Here is a 7,141-nt window from a genome sequence, read left to right as displayed (position 1 = left end):
CCATCCTGAATCGGCTGCTTGCAAGGCAAACGCCTTACTGCGGTGCTATCTCTCCGGACCCCCATAATTTTTTTATATTAATAATTTTTATTTTGACTGGAGTAGATTACAAATCACTCACAGTAGTATTTCAGGTACATAGTGACATTAAATCAGGGGCATTCCCACCACCAATGTTGTTTTCCCTCCACCCGTTCTCAGCATGCATCCCATATCACCTCTCCTTTGCCCCCCATCCCCGGGAGCTGCTAGTATAAGTGGTCCCTTCTGTGTCTACCCTGTTGTAGTTGGGTATCGATTCAGTTAAGTTGGCTTTGAATTTGGTGTTAAAATCCATAAATTTTATTACATTGAAAAATTAAGTACAGTATATTAAGTAGATCATCAAATGCTGTTGTATGAAGAAGAACCTGTACATGTTAACCAAACAATTACATCTTGTTAGATAAAAATGTTAGATTTTATGTAAGATTATGAACAATTTTACTTTAATTATTGGGATAGAGGTTACATATGTTTAATAGGGAGGGGATATTTTTATGCATGGCTAGTAAAATTTTCTAAAATACAAAAAAAATTAGATTAAAAGGTTAAAAAGTAAATATTCCACAACCAAGGTCTAATACTAAAAAAATTTCAATTTAGACTTTTAATTAAAGCAAATACTTTACAAAATAAAAAAATCAATCTTAATAATATTTCTGAAGTGGAATAAATGAAATAAATAGAGCAGAATAAAAGATCCTAAATCAGAAATTTGCAGTTTAGAAAAATCTTATTTTAATAAATTTAAGTCTTTTTGAAAAGTTTGTAAAAATGAACTTATAGCTTATAAAACTGATACAAAATGCTTATTTAAATATACATGTAAAATATCGTACATGTGCACCTGAACAAAATACTGAAATCTAATTTTTATTGAAAATGTATTATTAAAAAGGTAGTTGGCAAAAATGTGAACACTGAATGTATGCCTAAAATAACTCTTTAAAATAAGGGTCAGCCCTATAAGTGCTGGAGGTCACTTATGTGATATTCTTCCCAGTGAAGTAAAAGATGTGTACTTCAGTTACAAAGGAATTAAATTCAGTAAAACTGTACTAAGCTCTGCACCTCAAGAAATAAGATGATTAAAGATACTTAGTTTTATAGTTTGGTTTTGATCCTGGTTTATGGATCAGACCCAACAATGGTCTAGTCTTTGCACAAAGATTACACATGGCAGTGATCAGGGGACCTTATAAGTTGTGACAATGGGGTTCAAATGCAGGTCAGCAAGGCAAGCATCTTATCTGCTGCACTGTTTCTCCATTCCCTAAAACACAGGTCTTATGTTTAAAGTACATAGAGTCCATGGAAATGACAAATGTGTAAAGAATTTAAAGAAGGAAAATAACAAAATAGAAAAGATTCATAAAGGAATGTCAGATTAACAAGGGACTAAAGGAAATTTCTTAAAAGTACAGTGAAATATAAACTGGCAGGCAAAGGGAGGGGAAAAATGGCCCTGTGAGTGGAAACAATATACTCAAGAATTTAAAAGAATTCAGAAAAAAAACAATAATTGACATTTCAACAGGAACAAATTAAAAGCAAAAGGTAAAGGGGATGAAAGAAAAGAATTGTCAATACAGAAGCCAATAATTCTATGTTGAAGTAAAATCCAAATAAAGGCATTTCAAATAAATAAATTGGTAAAGATTTTAACAGCAGTAGACGAACTCTATTGACCTTATTAAAGGGGATTATTTCTTCACCTCAAGGGAATTTTTATTTTATTGAAAAGATAGAGATATGGTAAAGTGAAAATGTACAAAAACGAATAAATTTATACATAGCAGTGTTTGTGATGAAAAATATTTTTAACTGACAAAATGTGATTTTTTGGCTATAATAACATGTACAAAAAGCATAAAAGATATAGCATACATATGTCTACATAATAGTGTGCTTACCAAATACACAAAGAAACAAAACAAACTCAAGGCATGTAAGACTCAATGAGGGGGCTGGAAAGAGCATAGCTTTTATAGCACTTGCCTTGCACACAGACCATATAGTCCCTAGAGCCACTGATGCCTGAGTATAGTCAGGAGTAAGCCCTGAGCACTGATGAGTGTAGCCCAATAACAAACAAAAAATAATCTAATGAGGCTGTTATGTACATGGAGGTGAGGAGAAAAAAGAAAAAAAATGGGTGAATAAAAATGGGTTATTAAGGATTGGGAGAATGAGTGTCTTTGAAAATAGTCTTTTGTACAGTTTTATCTTTTTGAATTATGTTATAATTCAAATTGAAACAGATATTAACCATTAAAGTCTAACTAAGTTTTATGCAATGTTACAGAGCAGTAATTCATTTCTTAAAGTATTTCTTTTTTTGTTTGTTTTGTTTTGTTTTTGGGCCACACCCAGTGACTCTCAGGGGTTACTCCTGGGCTAAGAGCTCAGAAATCGCTCCTGGCTTGGGGGACCAAATCGGACACTGGGGGATTGAACCGCGGTTGTCCTAGGCTAGTGTGGGCACTTGTCACTGCTCCAGCCCCTAAAGTATTTCTTAAATTCAATCACAGTATGAGTTAAAAAGTTGTTAATAGTTGAGTTTTACACTAGAAATTGTGATTGCATATGATTGTTAGGGATATACCCAGGAACATAAAAGCACAATACAAAACTGCCCTCTGCACTCCTATGTTCAGCACAGCACTATTTTCAATAGCCAGAATCTGGAAACAACTCAGAAGCCTGAAAACAAATGAGTGGCTAAAGAAACTGGTACACCTACACAATGGAATACTATGCACCCATTATCTTTAAGTTTATTTCTAAATGTGTTATTCTTTGTAATGACATTACAAAATATTTATATTTGTTTGCTCATTTCAAACATAAAGGTATACAATTTTGAGTTTAAAACAATAGTTGAGTTTTAGTTATACAATGTTCCAACATCCATCCCGTAATCAATTTTTCATTTCCCATGACAGTAATTCTTCAGTTCATTTCAAAAATAAGTGAATTATGGGATTAGGAGTAAATTCAAACCTGGGCATTACAAGTTCTACACTAATCAAGATCAGATAGAGCCCTTGAGGAATGCAAGCACCAATATATAGGGAGGTTGTGTTGGCAGGAGTCCAAGGGATAGACAGTAAGCTCAAAGACATGAGAATGCATAATGCAGAGATGGTTTATTTCTTAGCTAGCTAAGGGTCCAAGAATTACACATGACAGCAGGCTTCCAGTCAGGGACCCAAAGACACTATTCCACTCAGGTTATATAGATGTTTAGCATCAATCCAGACCCACCCAGTTACTTTCCTATTGGCACCTACCACATTTCAAAGAATACACCTTCTATTTCAATGGGTCCCTTTTTGTACTTTCCATTAATAAAAATAATTATCACACCATTATAATTTACTAAATCTATCCCAATCACCAAATCATAATTAACAATGCCATCTTAAACAAAATAAATGCAGATCACTGTGATTCAAAGTATATGTTCTAAGGCCTATGTTCAAATCCCAGATGTGCTCTCTCCTAGCTATTTCACCTATACACATTACCGATCATTTCCTGCATCTTTTCTCAAATGTACGAGTTATTCATTCATAATACTTTTCTTTTTTTTTTTTTTATTTAAACACCTTGATTACATACATGATTGTGTTTGGGTTTCAGTCATAAAAGGAACACCACCCATCACCAGTGCAACATTCCCATCACCCAAGTCCCAAATCACCCTCCTCCCCACCCAACCCCCGCCTGTACCCTAAACAGGCTCTACATTTCCCTCATACATTCTCAATATTAGGACAGTTCAAAATGTAGTTATTTCTCTAACTAAACTCATCACTCTTTGTGGTGAGCTTCCTGAGGTGAGCTGGAACTTCCAGCTCTTTTCTCTTTTGTGTCTGAAAATTATTATTACAAGGGTGTCTTTCATTTTTCTTAAAACCCATAGATGAGTGAGACCATTCTGCGTTTTTCTCTCTCTCTCTGACTTATTTCACTCAGCATAATAGATTCCATGTACATCCATGTATAGGAAAATTTCATGACTTCATCTCTCCTGACAGCTGCATAATATTCCATTGTGTATATGTACCACAGTTTCTTTAGCCATTCATCTGTTGAAGGGCATCTTGGTTGTTTCCAGAGTCTTGCTATGGTAAATAGAGCTGCAATGAATATAGGTGTAAGGAAGGGGTTTTTGTATTGTATTTTTGTGTTCCTAGGGTATATTCCTAGGAGTGGTATAGCTGGATCGTATGGGAGCTCGATTTCCAGTTTTTGGAGGAATCTCCATATCGCTTTCCATAAAGGTTGAACTAGACAGCATTCCCACCAGCAGTGGATAAGAGTTCCTTTCTCTCCACATCCCCGCCAACACTGTTTATTCTCATTCTTTGTGATGTGTGCCATTCTCTGGGGTGTGAGGTGGTATCTCATCGTTGTTTTGATTTGCATCTCCCTGATGATTAGTGATGTGGAACATTTTTTCATGTGTCTTTTGGCCATGCGTATTTCTTCTTTGTCAAAGTGTCTGTTCATTTCTTCTCCCCATTTTTTGATGGGGTTAGATGTTTTTTTCTTGTAAAGTTCTGTCAGTGCCTTGTATATTTTGGAGATTAGCCCCTTATCTGATGGGTATTGGGTGAATAGTTTCTCCCACTCAGTGGGTGGCTCTTGTATCCTGGGCACTATTTCCTTTGAGGTGCAGAAGCTTCTCAGCTTAATATATTCCCATCTGTTAATCTCTGCTTTCACTTGCTTGGAGAGTGCAGTTTCCTCCTTGAAGATGCCTGTAATGTCCTGTAGTGTTTTGCCTATGTGCTGTTCTATATATCTTATGGTTTTGGGGCTGATATCGAGGTCTTTAATCCATTTGGATTTTACCTTTGTACATGATGTTAGCTGGGGGTCTAAGTTTAATTTTTTGCAAGTGGCTATCCAATTGTGCCAACACCACTTGTTGAAGAGGCTTTCCCTGCTCCATTTAGGATTTCCTGCTCCTTTATCAAAAATTAGATGGTTGTATCTCTGGGGAACATTTTCTGAGTATTCAAGCCTATTCCACTGATCTGAGGACCTATCCTTATTCCAATACCATGCTGTTTTGATAACTGTTGCTTTGTAGTACAGTTTAAAGTTGGGAAAAGTAATTCCTCCCATATTCTTTTTCCCAATGATTGCTTTAGCTATTCGAGGGTGTTTATTGTTCCAAATGAATTTCAAAAGTGTCTGATCCACTTCTTTGAAGAATGTCATGGGTATCTTTAGAGGGATGGCATTAAATCTGTATAATGCCTTGGGGAGTATTGACATTTTGATGATGTTAATCCTGCCAATCCATGAGCAGGGTATGTGTTTCCATTTCCGTGTGTCCTCTCTTATTTCTTGGAGCAGAGTTTTATAGTTTTCTTTGTATAGGTCCTTCACATATTTAGTCAAGTTGATTCCAAGATATTTGAGTTTGTGTGGTACTATTGTGAATGGGGTTGTTTTCTTAATGTCCATTTCTTCTTTATTACTGTTGGTGTATAGAAAGGCCATTGATTTTTGTGTGTTAATTTTGTAGCCTGCCACCTTGCTATATGAGTCTATTGTTTCTAGAAGCTTTTTGATAGAGTCTTTAGGGTTTTCTAAGTAGAGTATCATGTCATCTGCAAACAGTGAGAGCTTGACTTCTTCCTTTCCTATCTGGATTCCCTTGATATCCTTTTCTTGCCTAATCGCTATAGCAAGTACTTCCAGTGCTATGTTGAATAGGAGTGGTGAGAGAGGACAGCCTTGTCTTGTGCCAGAATTTAGAGGGAAGGCTTTCAGTTTTTCTCCATTGAGGATAATATTTGCCACTGGCTTGTGGTAGATGGCCTTCACTATATTGAGAAAGGTTCCCTCCATTCCCATCTTGCTGAGAGTTTTGATCAAGAATGGGTGTTGGACCTTATCAAATGCTTTCTCTGCATCTATTGATATGATCATGTGGTTTTTATTTTTCTTGTTATTGATGTTGTGTATTATGTTGATAGATTTACGGATGTTAAACCAGCCTTGCATTCCTGGGATGAAACCTACTTGATCGTAGTGGATGATCTTCTTAACGAGGCATTGAATCCTATTTGCCAGGATTTTGTTGAGGATCTTTGCATCTGCATTCATCAGTGATATTGGTCTGTAATTTTCTTTTTTGGTAGCGTCTCTGTCTGGTTTAGGTATCAAGGTGATGTTGGCTTCATAAAAGCTATTTGGAAGTGTTTCTGTTTGTTCAATTTCATGAAAGAGTCTTGCCAAGATTGGCAGTAGTTCCTCTTGGAAAGTTTGATAGAATTCATTAGTGAATCCATCTGGACCTGGGCTTTTGTTTTTCGGCAGACATTTGATTACTGTTTTAATTTCATCAATGGTGATGGGGGTGTTTAGATATGCTACATCCTCTTCCTTCAACCGTGGAAGATTATAAGAGTCCAAGAATTTATCCATTTCTTCCAGGTTCTCATTTTTAGTGGCGTAGAGTTTTTCAAAGTAGTTTCTGATTACCCTTTGAATCTCTGTCATATCAGTAGTGATCTCTCCTTTTTCATTCCTGATACGAGTTATCAAGTTTCTCTCTCTCTCTTTCTTTGTTAGGTTTGCCAGTGGTCTATCAATCTTGTTTAGTTTTTCAAAGAACCAACTTCTGCTTTCGTTGATCTTTCGGATTGTTTTTTGAGTTTCCACTTCGTTGATTTCTGCTCTCAGCTTTGTTATTTCCTTCTGTCTTCCTGTTCTTGGGTCCTTTTGTTGAGCATTTTCTAGTTCTATTAGCTGTGTCATTAAGCTACTCAGGTAAGCTCCTTCTTCCTTCCTGATGTGTGCTTGCAAAGCTATAAATTTTCCTCTCAGTACTGCTTTTGCTGTGTCCCATAAGTTCTGAGAGTTTGTGTCTTTATTGTCATTTGTTTCCAGGAACCTTTTTATTTCCTCCTTGATTTCATCTCGGACCCACTGGTTATTGAGCATGAGGCTGTTTAACTTCCAGGTGTTAAAGTGTTTCTTCTGAGTCCCTTTGGAGTTCACAAATAATTTCAGAGCCTTGTGGTCAGCGAAGGTAGTCTGCAAAATTTCTATCCTCTTGATCTTATGGAGGTAT

The sequence above is a fragment of the Suncus etruscus genome, chromosome 4, assembly GCF_024139225.1.
Source record: "Suncus etruscus isolate mSunEtr1 chromosome 4, mSunEtr1.pri.cur, whole genome shotgun sequence".
NCBI classification, from domain to species: domain Eukaryota; kingdom Metazoa; phylum Chordata; class Mammalia; order Eulipotyphla; family Soricidae; genus Suncus; species Suncus etruscus.
This window is presented reverse-complemented; position numbering follows the sequence as displayed.